This window comes from Pan troglodytes, chromosome 3 (assembly GCF_028858775.2).
Source record: "Pan troglodytes isolate AG18354 chromosome 3, NHGRI_mPanTro3-v2.0_pri, whole genome shotgun sequence".
NCBI classification, from domain to species: domain Eukaryota; kingdom Metazoa; phylum Chordata; class Mammalia; order Primates; family Hominidae; genus Pan; species Pan troglodytes.
In genome coordinates, this window is record NC_072401.2 from 34965390 (window position 1) to 34987703 (window position 22314).

The window sequence follows — 22314 nt, forward strand, 5'->3', positions numbered from 1 at the left end:
AATTTATCCATTTCTTCTAGATTTTCTAGTTTATTTGCATAGAGGTGTTTATAGTATTCTCTGATGGTAGTTTGTATTTCTGTCGGATCGGTGGTGATATCCCCTTTTTCATTTTTTATTGTGTCTATTTGATTCTTCTCTCTTTTCTTCTTTATTAGTCTTGCTAGTGGTCTATCAATTTTCTTGATCTTAAAAAAAAAAAAAAACAGCTCCTGGATTCATTGATGTTTTGAAGGGTTTTTTGTGTCTCTATTTCCTTCAGTCCTGCTCTGATCTTAGTTATTTATTGGCTTCTGCTAGCTTTTGAATGTGTTTGCTCTTGCTTCTTTGGTTCTTTTAATTGTGATACTAGGGTGTCAATTTTAGATCTTTACTGCTTTCTCTTGTGGGCATTTAGTGCTATAAATTTCCCTCTACACACTGCTTTGAATGTGTCCCACAGATTATGGTATGTTGTGTGTTTGTTCTCGTTGGTTTCAAAGAACGTCTTTATTTCTGCCTTCATTTCGTTATGTACCCAGTAGTCATTCCGGAGCAGGTTGCTCAGTTTCCATGTAGTTGAGCGGTTTTCAGTGAGTTTCTTAATCCTGAGTTCTAGTTTGATTGCACTGTGGTCTGAGAGACAGTTTGTTATAATTTCTGTTCTTTGCTGAGGAGTGCTTTACTTCCATGTTGTCAATTTTGGAATAGGTGTGGTGTGGCACTGAAAAGAATGTGTATTCTGTTGATTTGAGGTGGAGAGTTCTGTAGATGTCTATTGGGTCCGCTTGGTGCAGAGCTGAGTTCAATTCCTGGATATCCTTGTTAACTTTCTGTCTCGTTGATCTGTCTAATGTTGACAGTGGGGTGTTAAAGTCTCCCATTATTATTGTGTGGGAGTCTAAGTCTATTTGTAGGTCTCTAAGGACCTACAAAAAAGTTAACTCATTTTCATGTTAAAATAAACATAGGCACTCAGTTTTGAATGCTGATTTCAACAGGCGTGAGCCCACGCGCCCGGCGACTTTCAAGGTCTCAAAATGACTACTGCAGCTCCAGGCATTGCATACGCATTACTGGAAAAAAATAAAAAGAAACTCAAAGCTTGTCTCTTTAAGGCATATTAATCATATTTGTGTATGTGCGTCTTATTACTTTTTAGATCAAGGTAAAACTCTTGTTACATAAAATTCACTATTTTTAAATGTACAGTTCAGTAACGTATAGTGCATTCACAGTGTTGTGCGATCATCATCTCTATCTAGTTCTAAAACATTTTCACCATCACAAAAGAAAGCACTGTACCAATTAAGCGGTTACTTCCCAACCCATGGAAAGTACTAATCTGTTTTCTATCTCTATGCATTCATCTGTTCTGGATATTTCATATATATAGAATTACATACTTTGTCTTTTGTGTCTAACTTATTTCACTTAGCATAATGTCTTTAAGGTTGAGTCACATTGTGGTATGTATTAGTACTTCACTCCTTTTCCTTTTTTTTTTTTTTGACGGGGTCTCGCTCTGTGGCCCAGGCTGGATGGAGTGCAGTGGCATGATCTCGGCTCACTGCAAGCTCCGCCTCCCGGGTTCATGCCATTCTCCTGCCTCAGTCTCCGAGTAGCTGGGACTACGGGCGCCCGCCACCACTCCCAGCTAATTTTTTGTATTTTTAGTAGAGAGGGCGTTTCACCATGTTAACCAGGATGGTCTCAATCTCCTGACCTCGTGATCCGCCCGCCTCGGCCTCCTAAAGTGCCGCGATTACAGGCGTGAGCTACCGCGTCTGGCCTACTTCACTCCTTTTTTATGACTACCTAAAATTCAATTGTATGGCTATAACCCATTTTTTTTCCATTCATCTGCTGATGGACATTTAATGTGTTTCTACCTTTGGGCTATTGAGAATAGTGCTGTTATAATCACTCATACAAGTATTTGTTTAAATATCTGTTTTCAATTTTGGGGGGCTATATACACAGGAATAGAATTTCTGGCTCATAGATAATTCTATGTTTAACTTTTTGAGCCAGTAACAAACTATTTTCCAAAGAGACTATGATATTTTACATGCCAATCAGCCATAATGATGGGTATTATTTTTTCACATCTTTGCCGGTTACTGCTATTTTTCATTAAATACTTTATAGCCATGAATGTGAAGTGGTATCTCATTGTGGTTTTGATTTCCATTATTCTACTAAACAATGATGTTGAGCATCTTTTTATATGTTTGTTAGTCATTTGCATAATTTCTTTGGAGAAATATTTATTCAAGTCTTTCACCCATTTTTAAATTGAATTGTCTGCTCTTTTGTTTTTAAGTTGTAAGAGTTCTTTTGCTGTTGCGTTGTAAGAGTTCTTTATGTATCTGGATATTAGACACTTATCAGGTATATAATTTTCAAATATTTCTTCCATTTCAAAGGTTGACTTCTTACATCCTCGATATTATCTTTGATACACAAATTTTTTAAATTTTTATGAAGTCCAATTTAATTTCTATGAAATTGTATAGTTTTAGCAGTTACAATTAGTTGTTTGATCTGTTTTGAGTTGATTTGTCTGTTTACTGTAGGACAGGCAGCATCCACCTTCAATATTTTACATGTGGATATATGGTTGATCAAACAGCATTTGTTGAAGAGATTCTCCTTTCCCCATTGGCTGGTCTTCGCATCCATGTTAAAAACCAGTTGAACATAGGGCATGGGATTATGTATGGCCTCTCAATTCTATTCCATTATTCTATATGTCTATTATTACACCAACACCCTACTGTTTATATTACAGTAGCTTTGCAGTAAACTTTGAAATTGGAAAGTGTTAGTCTTCCAATTTTGATTTTTCTTCAACATTGCAGTGTGTATTCTGGATCTCTTACAGATCAGCTTTTTTAAATCTGCGACAACAACAACAAAATAACATTTCAAGATTTTTATTGAGACTGCATTTTGTCTTCTGATCACTTTGGGTAGTATTTTCATTTTGTCAATATTAAGTCTCCCAATACATGAACACAGCATGTTTTTCTATGAGACATTATTTTTATTAACTCTTTGTCAGCCATTAACATCTACATATCATAGGCCACAGCCATATCATATCCCTGTAACAGGAAACCTTGGAAATTAAGTTCAGCTCTTGCTGCCCTGAAAGTGTCAGGGTTAAGTTATAAGGAAGGAATATAAAATTAATATTGAGGAATTGAGTAATTAGCAGTGTCTGCTACACCTCATTATGACTAAACTGATGTAGAACTCACAGTTTCCAGTTTCATAATCATGTTTTTGAATGCATTAAAAATTAGACTTTTTAAAAATGAAATTATCTAAAATTGTAGAAAGCTAAGAACCACTCTGTGAAGAGCTGTGGCTGTTACTGGAGCCCCTACACTTTGTTCTCATGTCATGAAAGCTGGCTTCTCAGAGTCAACAATTTCAAGAGACAAGAAGTAGGTTTAGCCCTGGAAATTGATATAGCATCAATTCTGACACATTCTACTGGGCAAAGGACTCATAAAGCCTGTACATATTGCAGATCGAGAGAAAGAGGGCCCACTGCTAGATAAGAGGAATATGAAAAAATTTGTAGCTGTATGCAGACCAATAAAATCTGCACCTGAGCCACAAATTATTTACATTCCTGACACATACAGAATGCCCCATTTCCAAGACTCTAAAATGTTTAACCCATTAGTCGAACAGGATTAGGCTTAAGTTCCAAGATCTCATCATATAAATCAGGTTCAGGAATGAATTATATTTATCAGGGGCAGTTATTCTTAGCTCTAAAGATCTGTGAACTAAAGAGACAAGTTATCTGCCTGGAATTATTCTGAGGAATTTATGTAGGATAAAAGAGTCTAGTCACAGATGTAATCTTACTTAAAGTTATTTCATACTTTAAGAATCTTTTACGGAAAGAGCCTAGAAATGAGAAAGTTTCATTTTCAAATTTAGAATTTTCTGCTTTTTAATATTTCTCCTAAATGCTACTCAAAATTGCAATGGTTCTTTTTAAAATTTATCTATCTTTCCCTGGGTTATATCATAGGCAGCTAGTAAAAGTCAGATGCCACTTTCTATGTTGTTCCTAAAAAATCTCTCCTGCTAAATTGGCTGCTTAATTAGACAGTCTTTATATTTTCCATATTCCTACAGGTGACATTGTTGCCAAATTTGCCCCTACTACATGAAAGTTATACCTTTCCTCTAGCATTCAACATCTTCTTACTGTCTTTCGAGTCATTAAGCATTCTTGAGGATCTCCTAGCTTTCACACACAATCTTCCCAAAACCCTTCCAGCCTCTGCTCACTGCCTAGCTTGAAAGCCAGTGTCATACATCTTAAGTTACTGGTATGTAGTACTTCACTTTTATGTACCAAATTTCTGTTTTGGTTTTATATTACTCAGTAATAAACTACCTTATAATTTAGTGGCTTAAACCAACGAAATTATTTTGTGGGTCATAAATTTGGGGAAACTTTGACTAGAGTATTTTCCTCTAAACTCCATAGTGTTAAGTGGGCTGGCTAGGGCTGGAGGATCTACTTTCTGGATCACTTTCTTACTCACATGTCTAGCACTAGGATTGGGATGCTAGTAGCCAGTTAGCAGTTGATGCTGGGAGCTGTTAACAACAGTGCCTACATGTGGTTTCTCCATATGCCTTGGGTTTCTCCAAGTACTGTGGCTGAGTTCCAAAGGGAATACAATTATAAGCAAATATTTTCAGAGTAGATGTAGAAGCACCCAGTGCCTTAGGGCCTCAGCCCAGAAATAGGTACAAATTGATTCTACCATATTCTATTCTTAGAAAGTCACAGATCCTGCCCAGATTCACGGGAACGGGAAATAATATACCCCTCCTAAAAATAGAAGGTGTGTCAAATAATTTATAGCCATCTTTTATGTTGAATATATCACTGGCAAAATTTATTGAAGTTGAATATGTGTATATCTTTTAACGCAACATTCTTTTACTTCCAGTATATTTCAGTAAACATATATGCAACATACATGTGTACATGATTCCCAAAGACAAGTGTTCTCACAATAGTACTATTTTTAACTTTTTAAAAAGAAAAACACTTGGATGAATATTAACAATAAAATTGATACATTTCTGTATCATAACACAGAGCTACAAAATACAGAACTGAACACTGAATAATCTACAACTATACAGATACATATGGAAAAAAATTACAGGCATTACGTGGGATGTAACGTTAGGACAAAATATTACATACTCTCATTTCATTTATATAAAGTTAAAAAAGGCAAACTGAATCTATTGGGTCAAATGTTGATATGAGTCATGGATTAATCTTCTATGGTGTTGGGAATGTTCAGTGTCCTGGTCTTTTTTTCTGTTTTGTTTGTGATAACATGTACATTTTTCTTTTTGTGTATTCTACCACAATAATCATTTCCCCAAAAAAGACAAAATTATTATTTCATATTTGTTTCCTATGATTCTATGACAAATTATCACAAATTTAACAGACTAAAACAGCCCAAATTTATTATCTTACAGTTCTGAAGGTCAGAAGTACAAAATTGGTCTTACTGAGCTCATATCATTGTGGCCAGGGCTGCATTCCTTCTAGAGACTCTAAGGAAAAATTAGCTTTTTTGCTTTATTCACCTTCTAGAGTCCATCAGCATTCCTTGGTTCATGGCCTTCTTCCAACTTCAAATACAGCATTATAACATTTTCAAATTTCTCTTCGATTGTGAGTCTACTGCATTGTGATAAAATTGAGTCCACAAAAATAGGGTAGTCTACCTATCTCAAGTCTCTTAACTTAATCACATTTGCAAAGTCCCTTCTGCTATGTAAGGAAACATATTCACAGGTTCTAGGGATTAGAACATAGACATCTTAACCTCAACATAATAAAAGCCATATATGACACATCCATGGCTAGTATCATACTGAATGGGGAAAACTGAATGACAAGAATGCCCACTGTCATTACTGTTATTCAACATAGTACTAGTAGTCCTAGCTAGAGCATCAGATAAGAGAAAGATATAAAATGCATCCATGTTGAAAAGGAAGAAGTCAAATGATCCCTGTTTTCAGATAATATGATCTTCTATTTGGAAAAAAATCTAATGACTGCACAAGAAAACTATAAAAATTCAGTAAAGTGGCAGGATACAAAATAAACATACCCAAATCAGGACATTTCTATATGTCAACAGTGAACAGTACAAAAAAGAAATTTTAAAAGCAATCCTATTTACAACAGCCACACAGAAAATTAAATAACCAAAGAAGTGAAAGATCTCTATAATAAATCAAATAATTAAAAAATATTTATAATACATTACAACAAAGAAGTGAAAGATGTCTATAATAGAAACCATAAAACACTTTTGAAGAGAACACCAAAAAACTAGAAAAAAATTCAATGTTCATAGATTAGAAGAATCAATATTATTAAAATGTCCATACTGCCCAAAGCAATCTACAGATTCAGTGTAATCCCTATCAAAATACCAATGACATTCTTTACAGAAATAGAGAAAACTATCCTAACATTTATGTGGAACCACAAATCACCAAGAATAGCTAAAGCTATCCTAAGCAAAAAGAACAAAACTGGAGAAATTACATTACATTACCTGACTTCAAATTATACTACAAAGCTTTAGTAACCAAAACAACATGGCACTGGCAAAAAATAGACACATAGACCATAGTAACAGAATAGAGAAACCAGAAACAAATCCATACACCTACAGTATACTCATTTTCAACAAATGTACCACTAGGGAAATGATAGTCTCTTCAATAAATGGCTCTTGGAAAACCGGACATCCATATGCAGAAGAATGTGCCCCTGTCTCTTGCCATATACATAAATCAAAATGAATTAAAGACTTAAATCTAAGACCTCAAGCTATAAAACTTCTACAAAAAATTTAAAGAAAGTGTCCAGGACATTAGTCTGGGCAAAAGTTTCTTCAGCAATACCCCACAAGCACAGGAAACCAAAGCAAAAACGGACAAATGGGATCATATCAAGTTAAAAAGCTTCTGAATAGCAAAGGATACAATCAACAAAGTGGAGAGACACCCCACAGGATGAGAGAAAATATTTTCAAACTACCCATCTGACAACGGATTAATAACTAGAATATATAAGGAGCTCAAACAACTGTGTAGGAAAAAATCTAATAATCCAATCAAAAGATGGGTAAAAGATTTTTCAAAAGAAGACATACAAATGGCAAACAGGCATATAAAAAGGGGTTCAACATCACTGACCATTACAGAAGTGCAAATCAAAACTACATTGAGGTATCATCTCACCCCTGTTAACGTGACTTATATCCAAAAAACAGGAGATAACAAATGCTGGTGAGAATATAGAGAAAAGGAAACCCACATACACTGTTGGTGTGAATGCAAATTAGTACAACTATGGAGAACAATTTGGAGGTTTCTTCAAAAACTAAAACTGGAGATACCATATGATCTAGCAATCCAAGTGCTGGATATATACCCACAAGAAAAAAAAATCAGTGTATCAAACTGATATCTGCACCCCTATGTTTGCTGCAGCACTGTTTACAATTGCTAAGATTTGGAAATAACTAAGTGTCCACCAACAGATGAATAGATAAAGAAAATGTGGTACATATACTCAATATGAGTACTATTTAGCCATAAAAAAGAATGAGATCCAGTCATTTGCAACAACATGGATAGAACTGGAGATGATTATGTTAAGTGAAGTAACTCAGGCACAGAAAGACAAACATTACATTTTCTCATTTATTTTTGGAATCCAAAAATTAAAACATTTGAACTCATGGATATAGTAGAAGGATGGTTATCAGAGGCTGAGAGGGGTAGTGGGGAAAAAGCAGTGAGGTGGGGATGGCTAATAAGTACAAAAAATAGTTAGAAAAAATGAATAATATCTATTATTTGATAGCACAATAGGGGGATTATAGTCAATAATTACTTAACTATACATTTTAAAATAATGTAGCTCAGTGGATAAATGCATGATAGATGTATATCCTATTCTTCATGATGGGCTTATTTCACATTGCATGCCTGTATCAAAAAACCTCATGTACCCCATAAATATATTCACTCACTATGTACCCACAAAAATTGAAAATAAAATAAATTTATAAAAATAATGGATTTTGTCTTCAGAGAATCCTGTCAGAGTACCCATAATGTTATAAAAGAATTTCAAGAAAGATATTTCCTAAGTTTCCTATGTTCCAATATCACCTCTGAATTTCTGCCCTAACCCGGAACACAATTCCAGTATTTTCCAATTCAAAAAAACTTTGCAGGATTGTGATATCATTATAAACAGCTTATGATCTCAGTGGCTTAACCACAACAATGTTCTTTTTGCTCACAATGTATGTCAGCAGCAGTTCTCTGGAACTGCTCCAGCCACTGAAGTCAACTATGATTTTGTTTCATTCTGCTTGGCTCTACCCCATGAATTTTCTTTATTCAAATATTCAGACTAAAGCAGAAACCACTTTAAAACATGCTGTTCTTTTTAGAAGAGTACTATCCAAAACATAAAATGACTCGAAGTTTCCACTTAGAATATGCATGCATCACTTCTGCTCAAATCCCATTGGTTAAGTAAGCCATATGGACCAACCATAGCTCAAAGAGGTAAAGGAATAAAGCTCTCCTGCAGGAGAACTCTGGCTTCTATGTACAACAAACTCTGGCCTCAGGGAAGGCCTATTCTGCATTTCCTTTTATTTTGAATTTTAAAAATTCCCCTTATTTCTTCTTGTAATCAATTATAATGTTATAATTTATAATAATATGATAATTCCCTCCACATAAATGAGTCTTTGTTTCTTACAAAGAAAGGTAACCAAATTAAATAATTATACTTGAGTTTATCAGATATATACTTCATTACCTATACCTATAACCACTAAGTAGTGTTTGATACCTACTAAATGTTCAATAATAGCTACACAACTTACACTAATTGCCAGAGAGAAATCATTCATTTTCATTTAATCAAATTAAAATGAGAGGAATCTTATTATTATATCAGTTCGAAATAAACAGGAATTGAAGTTTTAGAAGTTTAATTGGGTCCAAGATTATACAGCTAGAGAATTACAGAGACAGGATTTGAACACAGGCAATCTGACTCAAAAACCATGCATGGAACTGAAATTTATGAATTTAATTGAAATAAGGAATATTATGTTTAATTAGGATGTAGTAATCTTCAATGATACATATTACTTCAATTTCTAGGTTGTATATTTAATCAACAAAACATATTTAAGTTATGTAAAATTAAATCTTCAAGGAATTTTTAGATAATAGTTACATATACCAAATTATAAATTGCATATTCTCTTGCAGCTGCTTTTAATGTGACAGTTTTTAGAACTACAGAAATGTAGGTCGTTTTTTTGCAAATATGACCACAATAAATTCTTCTATACCAGCATTCATACTGCTTTCTAATTAACTCTATTTTCCCATCAAGAAGTATTTCTACTCCTGAATTCAGGTTTGAGAAAGAAAATTAATCAATAGGAATGTTATACCAACATTTCTAAAAGCAGTGTTATTAATTCAGTATATAAGCAAAAGATTTTAATTAAATGAAAGAAACTCAGGCTTGCACATTGCTATTTTTGTGGTTTAGAACCATTGTGGATAGATACTACACAGCAAAATGAGCATATTTTCAAAGAAAGACAGTATGCATTAAATTAAAATATATCAATGTATATACCATTCTAAACTATGAATAAATGTCTCAAAAATTTGAATCTATCCACAGTGCTAATGTTTATATCTTCTTTTATATGCAGAAATATCTTTTTATAGTTTAAGTTCCGTTATAAATTACAGTGTTGTCTTTGTTTAAGTTTTTCCTCAGCCTAATAACAATAATAATAATAATAATAAAATCAGGGTGAAGAACTACTTTTCACAATCAAGTGATGTCTTCGTTTGAAAAGTACAAACAATATTCTGCTTTTCAATAAATATGTTAAAATGGCATTGTTATCAGAGTCATTTATTTGATGATCAAAAAAACAAAAAAAATTCAAAACATAAACATCAAATATATCCTAAGGGAATTCATTAAATTTCATATAATTGATATTGTTAATATAATACCTCTTTACTAAAGCTTATAAAATTTATTTCAATTATGTGTTTGAAGGATAAATAGTGCTGTTATAAATATTTGGTCTATGTATTTCAAATAAACATGTCAAATAAATGATGATTTCTCAAATATTAAAGTATACATAAATGTATCTCTCATTTAACAAGTCTACTTATAGGATCTATTCCAAATGTACACTGACAAAAGCATGAAAAGATGTATACACGAGGGTATTTGTTGTAGACCTACTTGTCATAGCAGAAAGCTGGTAAAAACTCAATATTCAAAAATAGAGAACTGGTTCAATGACCAGAGAAAATGCATACAATAAAGTACTGAAAAAAGAAATCAGTACTGAGAAATTTATCTTTATTTTGTTAAGAAAATATAACCAGTTTATTTTTAAGTTAAACATAATAATAGTTTGAAATACATTTATTTACTTACGCTCTTTTGAGGCTCAGAACAATTAACAAGTGCCAGCCAAAGAAGCTCACATATATACAAATATCTGCTTTCTTGTTTAAAATAATCATAGAAGGATAACCATAATATTTTTTAAATATTTCCTATAGGGTAAGGAAGGGAATCGATTGGAGGGGATATGATTAGAACCTAGCCTTCTATGAATGCACATTATATTGTAAATATAATTTTGGAAACACATAAACATTTTATATGATTATAAAATTAAATTCAAAAGAAGCAAGTCCTAATCATTTAAACTGAAACAAATTAAACTATGTATACAGTTATATAGTGGAAGTATTCCAAGTGACAATAAGGCACAATAATTTGATTGTGCATCCTAGCGAAATATACCCTTGGGATAAAAACATATTCAAAACAATATTTACATTAATATAATTGCTCTTTTTTGACGAATTCGATTATTTATGGTGTCATCATTTTGAGAAGGTTAAGCATGTAGTACAAATAAGTAAGTAGGTTTGTGTAATAAGAAATTAAATTTTTTGATGTGCTGCTGGACTCAGTTTGTCAGTATTTTATTGAGGATTTTTGCATCAATGTTCGTCAGGGATATCGGCCTGAAATTTTCTTTTTTTGTTGTGTTTCTGCCAGGTTTTGGTATCAGGATAATGCTGGCCTCATAAAATGAGTTAGGAAGGAGTCCCCCTTTTTCTGTTGTTTGGAATAATTTCAGAAGGAATGGTACCAGCTCTTTTTTGTACTTCTGGTAGAATTCAGCTGTGAATCCGTCTGGTCCTGGGCTTTTTTTGGTTGGTAGGCTGTTAATTACTGCCTCAATTTCAGAGCCTGTTATTGGTCTATTCAGGGATTCTACTTCTTCCTGGTTTAGTCTTGGGAGGGTGTGTGTGTCCAGGAATTTATCCATTCCTACAAACCTGCATGTTTTGTACATGTATCCCAGAACTTAAAGTAAAATTTAAAGAAATTTAAATTTAAAAACAAGTGAAAAAAGGAAAAAAGAAATTAAATTCTTTTTGTGTGGAAATATAGAAATAGAAATATAAGAATGATGAGATAAATTAGGAGTCACATAATCCTGAAGGCCAATTGGAAATAGAAGTTTAAACTTTGTTTTGTCTGTCTGAACCCATGGCTGGAGTCATCCCAGAAGTGTTGGCATGGAATTCTCACAGGAGTCTGCCCCAAACTGTCACAAAATGGGATTGGAATTGTTGGAATTCCAAAGAAAGAAGCACTGAGTACCAGGGAGATCAGTCCAAAGGATTCTTAAGGGAAACTTACACAGGGAGTGCTACAGTGACCCTGGCAATGGGCAGACAGAAAACAGATGGACCTACGTATGTCCCCTATAAAGTGTATATAAAAATTTGAGGAATTTAGGTGAGGGCCAGGGATAGTTTTTACTGTTTACCAACATATTTGATCTTTGGGTATTTTAGGCAACAGCCCAAAGAAGTTCATCAGTACATGGAAACGTTCAAGGCCCCTGCATAGGTTCAAGCCTGAAGGTAAAAACATGCAGCTAGTTGCTTCACAGAGAGGTCAAGGCACTCCCACAAACACATATGATTTTTTTGTTTTTTGGTAAATACATATTTTCAAGCTCTATTAGTTAAAACCAGCTGGAAACAAGGACCACATATGTAACTATGAACACCCTGCTTTTACAGATTTTCCCAAAAAAGCATTTCCTCTGAAAGGAACAAGGTTTCTAAGAGAAAGGGCTGCTTCATGTCTGAGACAGAAAATGTGTAAGATGTTCCTTGAGCATTAAGGGCACCAACAAAGACTGCCAGGATCACATCAAAAGAACTCAAATGCCAATTTGAACACTCTCAAAGACACATCTAGAATAAAGTTTGACCAAATGTCTGGGCACCCTGGGGCCCACTTATGTTTACACAAAAAATTAGCCACCACATTGCCAATCAATACAAATGTGAAACTCTGAAGATCCCAATGAAACAAAGAGAAAAATGGAGACAACTGTGCACAAATTTAGATTTTAACTTTCTCTATATATTTCACAGCTGGTAGGCAACTGAATAAGAAGAGGGAATTATTTTCCCTTAATTTTCTAGATTTCAGAACTGAGTCTTGACAGTAATTTGTAGTTTAGGGGCATGTGTATTTAGTTATAATCTAAATAATGCTTCAAAATGTATTAAGTTATTATGTACAAATTAGCTTATTTGATTCCTCAGAACAGTGTTATAAAGGGAGGAGCCTATTTTTTTTCCAATATCTTTTAAATTAGGAAACAGGCTCAAAGATCTTAGTCTAGGGATATATTTTACAGCATATCAAAAGTTAACATGGGTATCAAATGTAGACCCTAGTTCACCATTTTATTCACAAATTAAAATTAAGATAATGAAATATCGCTTCACACCTATCAACTCAGCAAAATCTTCAAGAGGATATGAGGCAGAAAATGTTATCATCTATTACTGATAGGAACATATAAATGTCACTGCATGTTAGAAAGGTAAAGTTTTGCAGTACTTTTGGAAACCACAACAATGCCTTTTAATTAAAAAAAAATACGTAAGGCCGGGAACGGTGGCTCACGCCTGTAATCCCAGCACTTCGGGAGGCCAAGGCAGGTAGATCACTTAGTCAGGAAATCGAGACCATCCTGGCTAACATGGTGAAACCCCGTCTCTACTAAAAATACAAAACAAAATTAGCCAGCCCTGTGGCGGGCGCCCGTAGTCCCAGGTACTGGGGAGGCTGAGGCAGGAGAATGGCGTGAACCCAGGAGGCGGAGCTTGCAGTGAGCCGAGATTGCGCCACTGCATTCCAGCCTGGGAGACAGAGCGAGACTCCGTCTCAACAACGACAACAACAAAAAATACATAAATACTTAAATCTAGCCATGCTACACCTAGAAATTTATTTAGTGAAAGCTAAACATCAGCATATAAGATTTGATGTTCCTACAAAATACAAAAAGATATTGATTACAATATTGTCCATAATGGTTAAAACTGTACAGTAAGAGAAATCAGATCAACATTGGAATGGATATGTATGGTATATTCCCAAATAACAGATCATAAACCTTTTAAAGGGTTAATTATTTAAAGAATGAAATAATGTCATATATACTGGTGAATTTGAACTATGGAATAGATACATCTTTTAAAAGAATATAAAAATGATATTGAATTAGATTTTCAGAAACTACTATTGAATAAGACAGTTACAGAAAAGTGAGTATAATAGGATTCCATTTTCTGTAAAAAACAATTTAAAACAGTTTAGTTCCCCGCCCCCAACATATAATGGATTAGAGGCTTTTAGCATGCTTCAGCCACTTGGAAATAACAAAACAGTGCATAAAAATCAATTCTGTGAGCTTTAATTCAACAAGGAAAATGGGAATCCACCAGAATCACGAAGGACACCCCAGATCCTGGGGAGAACACCGGCAAAGAGTACCCATGATGGCATCTGACTGTTAAAAGTGAGTGAAGCCCTCGGAAGTGAGAGAGGAAGACAGCCTCCCTCTCTGCTGAACCTTTCCAGTAGTAATCCGAGCAACCCTGGACGAACGAGAGAATTGTGTTTCTCCCAAGACCTGGAACTAATGGGGAGAGGCTTGGACATGCTGTGAAGAAAAGACACTGGGAAAAGCTGCAGACATTTACCGGAGACACAGGACGAAAAGCAGGACGCCATTTTTAATCCAGGTGCGTACAAAATCTGCCATTCTTTGGCAACTCTACAGCGTGACTGCATAGGCATTTTAGTGTCGGTCCAGAGATTAGAGCACCCACCGTGGAGTGGGGCAAGGACCTTTCCAGTCAGAATTGTGCAGTGCCTCAGCAGCAGGTACTGGAATTGGGCTCTCCCCGCGCACAGTATGGAGCCGGAGGATAGCTGCTACAGCTGCAATTTCTCTGGGGCAGCAAGACTTGCAGCCAAGTCCAGCTTGGCAACCTAAAACTGGTCTGTGTGTACCATTGCTGGGAGCCCCAGCCTGCTTCCCTAAAATTGCGGTCCAGTGGTGCCCTCTCTGCTTCATATCCAGGCAGATCTCCAGGCATTTGGAATACCCATTAAGTTGGATTGGCAGCCTAATGCTCCCCACTTTTCATGTGCAGAGACCCTGGGGCAGAGAGGCTGTCTCTGCTTCATGTCCATGCAAATCTCCAGGCATTCAGAGCACCCACTGATCTGTTACAGCAGCTTAAGCCATCCCACCCTTCCTGGGCTTAGAGGAGGATAGTGCACTGGGGCTGTCTCCATTCTGCGTTCAGGCAGCTGTCTGGGCATGTGGAGCACCTGCTTGCTTGGTTCAGCAGCCTCAGTTAACCCACCCTTTCTGTGCAGAGATATTGGTGCAGGGGCCCTTCACTACTCCATTCCCAGGCAAATCTCCAGGCATCTGGAGCACCCATTCTCCTGGTTTAGTAGCTCAGGTCATCCCCCTAAGGGTACAGAACTTGAGGCTGAGAGTATTTCCCAGGTCCATTCCTAGGCACACCTCAGGGCACTTGGTGGCCACCCACTGGATTCTTCCTTGGTGCTGGTCTTTGTGCCTGTCATGGGGGGAACTATAGGCGGACCTGCCTGGTCCACCTTCAGTCATCATGGCCCTCATCCCCCAAAGGCAGAGCAGGGAGCTCAGATCACTATTCATGCCACTAAACAGTCCATTGCCTGCGGCAACAGAGCTTCTCCCAGTAAATAAGGATCAGGTATATATCTAGCTGCATTGGCCACAGCCAACTTTCATCCAGAAGTGCCCCCTTTTTGCTTGTAGGTCACACTGCACAGCCCAATATAAAACCTGCTGAAATAAGTGCATAGGGCTATAGAAGCAAAGCCAAAAGACCATACTCAGCATTCTTTGCAGTCACACCCAATAGTGATGGGGTAAGAGGGAAAAGGAAAGAAAAAATCCCAATAGTATTACAGAGAAAGAAAAATATTTTATCCACACAAAAGTAATTACAATAATTAGAAGTGCTGACATCTCTAGATGAGAAGAAACCAGTATAAGAATTCTGACACTATGAAAAATCTGAACGTAGAGACACCACTAAAGAATTGCACTAGCTGTCGAACAATAGAGTCTAACCAAAATGAAAACTGAGAAATGACAGATAAAGAATTCAAAGCACAGATTACAAGGAAGCTCAATTATATCCAAGACAAGGTTGAAAATCAAGACAAAGAAACTTCTAAAGCAGTTCCTGGAATGAAGGAAGAGATAAATGTATTAAAAAGAAATCAATTGGAGCTAATGGGATTAAAAAACTCACTTAAGGAATTTCAAAGTACAATTGAAACTTTTATCAATAGACTAGATCAAGCAGAAGAAAGGATTTCAGAGCCTGAAAACTGAAAGTCTTTTGAACTAACCCAGTCAAATATAAAGAAAAAAGAATTTAAAAAATAAAATGTATGTTTGAGAAATATGGTTTTATGTAGTGATCAAATCTATGAATTATTGGTGTTTCTGAGAGAGAAGGAGAAAAAGCAAACAACCTGGAAAATATGCTTGAGGGAATGATTCAATAAAATGTTTCTAATTTTCCTAGAAATCCAGAGAACACCTGCGAGATACTACACAAAATGAACCTCACGAAGGCATGTAGTCATCAGACTGTCTATGATCAATGCTAAAGAAAAAAAATCTTAAAAATACCTAGAAAAAAATGGACAGATCATGTACAGATAGATTCCTATCAGGCTAACAGCAGAGTTCTCAACAGAGTCTTATAAGCCAGGAGAGATTAGGGGCCTATTTTCAGCATACTTAAACAAAAGAACCAACCAAATTCCAACCGAGAATTTTATATTCTGCCAAACTAAGCTTCATAAGCAAAGGAGAAATAAAATCTTTTCCAGAAAAGCAAGCACTAAAGGAATTTGTTACCACTAGACTAGCCTTACAAGAGATCCTTAAGGGAGTCCTAAGCAAGGAAGTGAAAACATTTTGCTACCACAAAAATTATGTGAGTATATAGCACACAGACCCTATAAAGAAATCACGCAATGAAAACTACAGAACAACCAGCTAAAATTGTTTTGATAGGATCAAAACCTCACATATCAATATTAACCTCAAATGTAAATAGCTGAAATGCCCTCACTTAAGAGGCACAGAGTGGCAAGCTGGATTAAAACAAGAACCATCTATCTCCTGTCTTCAATAGACTTATCTCACAGGTAATGACACCAATAGGCTAAAAGTACAGAGTTGGAGAAAGTCCTATCATGCAAACAGAAAATAAAAAAGAAAATCAGTTTTTACTTTCATATCAGATAAAACAGACCTTAAACCAACAATAGTGAAAAAGAACAAAAAAGGGCATTATATAATGATAAAGGTTTCAATTCAACAAGAAGATTTAACTATCCTAAATATATACATATCCAACATTGGAGCACCCAGATTCATGAAACAAGTACGTCTACACCTACAAAGAGACTTAGCCACACAATAATAGTGGGGGACTTCAACACTCCCCTAATAGCATTAGAAAGTTAGACAGATTATCAAGGCAGAAAACTAACAAATTATGGACTTAAACTTGACACTTGATCAATTTGACCTAATATCTACAGAATATTCCACCCATCAACCACTGAATATACATCTTTTCTTCCACATATGGAACATACTCCAAGATTGACCATACACTCAGCCATAAAGCAAGTCTCAGTAAATGAGAAAAAAAAATTAAAATCACACCAACCATCCTCTTGGACCATAGTGGACTAAAAATAGAAATCAAAATCAAGAAGGTCTCTAAAAGAAATAATTACATGGAAATTAAACAACTTGCTCCTGAATGACTTTTGGGTAAACAATGAAATTAAGGTAGAAATAAAAAAAACTTCTTTGAAATAAATGGAAACAGACTCAACAGACCAAAATCTCTACCATGCAACTAAAGCAACCTTAAAAGGAAAGTTTTTAGCACTAGATACCTACATCAGAAAGTTAGAAAGATTTCAAATTAATGATCTAACATCACTCCTACAGGAAATAGAAAATTGAGAACAAACTAACCCCCAAATCTAGCAGCAGAAAAGAAATAACTATGATCAGAGTGAAACTGGGCCCTCATGGAAATAAAGAAGGCAGCAATAGAAATTGAGAACTACTTGAATGGAGAAGTATGGAGAGAGGCAAGGATCAAAAAATTAACTATTGGGTATTATGTTCAGTACCTCAGTGATGGGATCCTTCATATCCCAGGTCACAGCATTATGAAACATACCCAGGAAACAAACCTGCACATGTGCTCTCTGAATCTAAAATAAAAGTTTGGGAAAAAAATAAAGCAAAGAAATACTAACAAATGAATCTCCTTATTCATGTGTATGTATGTATGGGTGCATATAGACCCGTGCATTCATATATACATTTGTGTATTGTATGAATACCAGGAAAAGATGAAAAGATTCATCAGTAGGTAATGAATAATACTGGAAACAGGTGGAGCTGATTGGCGGTGATAAGGAAGAAGACAGGAGAGCAGAACAAATTTAAAAAAGAAAAGGTGGATGGAAATTAAAATATTGTATGTGTTTACACTTATATGTAAAATTAAAAATATGTCCACATATTGGAATTAAAGTTCAAATAATATAATGTAAATTATAAATAAATATTGCCTTTAATGTCATTTTTCCCTGATTCCAAAAAAAATCAACACTAATATAAAAAAGAAATAAATGTTTTTCTTTAAAAACATGTATTTTAAAATAAGATAGTCTTATCAACAGATTAAACTATTCTAGTTAATCTTTCATTATTTCTCTTTTTGGGATCTCACAAAATAGCATTTCTTTTTTGGTAAAAGAAAGTTTATTAATATTAATAACCTATCAGTTATGTAAAATTATACACTTTGCTTCTTTGAAAATTCAACTTCATATTTTTCTATTTTTTAATGGTTTTCAGATTAATTTGAAGCAAGATTGAGGAAGGTTATTTTATGCACAACTCCACAGCTTTAATTGCAACATTTATCATATGAGAACTCTAGCTGCCAAGAATGTGTTGGCACTAGGCAAATGTATAGCTTGTCCACAGGGATTTTATTATCCAACATCAAGGAATGTCTGCAACACAGTGGTCATTGTCACTGAGAGCTTCCTCTAGGCAGTAGAATAACAAGCTTGAGAAGAGAATACATAGAAATTTAATTTAATTAAAAATATTCTTTTAGTATGGTACGTGTTTTGTACAAACCTTTTATAATGGATTACCATACATAAATATTAATACACTAAGTCACCACAGTCTTCAAATCATTGTTATTATAGCATGCAAAAATCCTTAAGAATATCAACATTATTATGAGTAATAATATTACTCATATCATTAGTATTAAAAACCATTATCTAAGACTTTCCTGCTCATTCTAAATTTTAAGGACATAAATGGATCGTGCTACACCTATGATTACTCCTAAAATGTTTTTCCTGCATTATAAACTAATGAACAAATTTTAAAAATTAATATATAACTTATTTCAATCAAGTTTCTAAAAGAAGAGTAAAAGTCTTCCATAAAATTTGTCTATAATACAGAATAAAAAAGAGATTTTCATAGCTGTATTATAATAATTGTGAGATGTGTTGTTCACTACCAGTAAAAATGCAAAGTTTGGGTTTTTTTTTTAAAGTTCCAGATCACAGAAATTAATTGATTTAGTTTGTAAAGTAAAATATCTTCCTTTAAAATATGTACAGATATGTAATAAACTACAAAGAAACATTCCTACTTGCTTCAATAAGAATAAACTTTTTCAAATGGGAAAAAAAATCTTTATACTGGTAAGTATATGCCAGTTCATTTCACCTATACTCTACCTATTTTTTTCTGAGAAAAGAGAAGATACAAGAAAAGAAATTTATTGTGAACAATCAGCTTACCAGTCATGATTGGACATTGTCTGTAGTTACCTAACTTTTTCTATATAAAGAGCTAGTATAGTGTTTGTGTGTGCACGTGTGTGTGTGTGTGCGTGTGTGTGTGTGTAGCTGTTAGGGAGGAGCTGATAGATAAAAAGAAGCTAAGCATGTCAGCATATGTACCAAGAAAATGTCTTAAGAATATGTAGTATATGCAAAAGACGTGCTAAAAGATACATCAAAATACATTTTTATGTGCAATTTCCTTGTTTTCATACTGGACCATGACTAAGCTGGGGGTTTAGGAAGCCACAAAAAAACATGGTTCATCTTTCAAGAACATTAATTTTTCTTGAGACATTCGTGGTGAAAATACCCAATTCCACTTCCACTCCCCTATGCTGATGTATATTAGGGGCAGCCATGTGAAAAGCCTCAAGTTGAAAAAATGTGAGATTATGTCTTGAGGGACTTCATGGGAAAACAATGTGGTCAGTGTCAATACTTTACTTTTTTTTCTTACCTAGGACAAATATACATACTAGAGTTTAATAAGCTGTCTGCAACCATAAGTTAAGAAACCTACAGAATAAGGATTACACAGCAGAAATGTGGAGTCTTTTCCTTTATGAAATCATTGAGAACCCTCACTATTCCTAAATTTCTTCCAATTTCTCTTGTAAGGGAAAAAAATCTAGTAAATTGTATTCAGTTATATCACTATTACTGTTATTTACTTGTAATTGAAATACTCCTGAGTAGTGCACAAAGGAAGCTAATTGACATAACTTGTAATTTAAAACATTTTGCATTACATTAAATATTGATATCATGGAGTGGAAAGAAACATTTATTTATTTTTTTGTTACACCAGAGAATTTCAAAGAATTTTCACACTCATTAAAGGCCACTTCATAATACCATTATACACTCTAAATTTCTGGAGAAATTGTCTATTTTCCTTATACTCGTATATATATTTTATATATATATATATATTTTATATATATATATATTTTATATATATATACCTTATATATACATATATACATATATATACACATCTATATATATATATGCAAACGAAGGTCTTGACAAGTACACACTTTCCACAGTTTCATAAAATTGTTGTCTATCAGTATTATCTTCAGCATCTTATTGGATTAATATTAGTATTACTTAAAAGTGATGCATATTTGGAAGCTAATAATGATAACAAAGTGTTCTGGGTGAGATCAAAGTGAAGTAAGAGTCAGAGATGGAGAGGGAGAGAGACAGAAAGAGAGAACTGTAATAAAATGTAAAAAATATTAGAGAGAAACCATAGTCAGTAACAAATCTGCATAGCCAGAAGTCAAGGAGCAGGAGTCTGACCTGGTGAGCTTACACGTGATGGGACAAGAAACATCAAAGAAATATCAAAGGCTTTCTTCCTTTTGAATCTGTGTCTTAGGGCTGTAGTTGTCGGTGTTTCAAAAAGCCCATTCCTATAGGGCTGAGGAGCAGCATGTGACCTGGTAGCAGAGTTCTACCTCAGATCATGCAGGTTTAGAAGAGTACATGGATTAATGATTACTGACACTTTCCTAAGTTATTTTTAAATTATACCAAAGCCTGAAATTGTACCATTGCCAATAACTACAAGTAAAATTTTTCTTGTCTATTTCTTTCATTTTAGCCATGGCAGAGTAACTGGTACTAGATATACTCTCCTGCCTAAATCGGTAAAACTGGACACAGTAAGACAACTGTTTTCAGATACTAGACACAGACCACGCAGGACTTCAAAAAAAGCACCAGCTTCTTCCCATATTGACACCAGCTTTCTTCTGGAGTCATTTTTAGCCATGGTGAAGGGAAGTAGAGACCAAGTAGGGCATGCCAGATTTTTTGTGTTCCCCAAAGGCAAATACATTTTCTTCTCCTGAGTTGGCTAGAATTTGTGAGAAATTTAGCGGAAGGATAGAGTAACACAGAAGGCAGTCCCAAAAGTCTACATGTGGCTTTCCTGCAAGTACTTGGTTGAGGATGGGGCTACACACACAGGAAAAGCAAGATTCCAGTAGGTTAAGTATATCAGGGACATGTTGGAGTGCCAGCCTAATCAGGGTAGAGAGACCTGAGACCTCATTGGATATTTCCAAATATTTGGTTAAGACTCTGTAAAAGCCACTTCTTAGAAGTTTAAGGACCATGACCCAAAGGCAACATTATGGAACTAGGGATGAAAGGACATAGAACAGAGAATAAAAATCAATCTTGACTGGTTGATAACTTAATTGCCTGCCAGAACAATTCTCAACACACTTTAAAGCAGGATTGGCCAATTTTTTTCTGTAGAGTGAGAAATGGTAAATATTTTAGACCTGGGGACGCAAGAATATGTCACAACTAGTCAGTTCTGCCACTGCAGACTTGAAGTAGCCATAGACAACAGCTGAATAAAAGTGTAGCTATGTTCCAACAATTAAATATTATTTACAAAAAAGCAGGTGTTAGAACAGCTTTGATCCCATATTTTGCTGAGAAGACAAATATAATTCAGCAAGGGGGATAACATATCCAGGCTCCCTAAAACATTTTCACTATTTCTAGTGTAAACAAATATTATTCTTTAACCCAAGAAATTTCACTTTTAATCTTTGGTGTGGATCAAGAAGCAGAGTTCATTTAGGAAAGGGTACCTACTTCTGACTATTCAGTGGAATGTCAGATATTTGGTGGTCATTAGTCTATCATTAATGAGCATGCTCATATAAATATAAATATGTAAATGCCAAATTATTTTCAATAAAAGCTTCAATATTAGTAATGTGATACATGTTTACAGTTGAAACATC

At 34.7% G+C, this 22314-nt stretch overlaps 1 long non-coding RNA gene across 1 annotated transcript in view; it reads right to left on the reverse strand.

The window, feature by feature from the left end:
* The window catches only part of LOC134809824 (uncharacterized), a 140891-nt gene that overhangs the window by 15080 nt on the left and 103497 nt on the right, over window positions 1-22314 (reverse strand). The gene's annotated exons all lie outside the window — the stretch shown is intronic.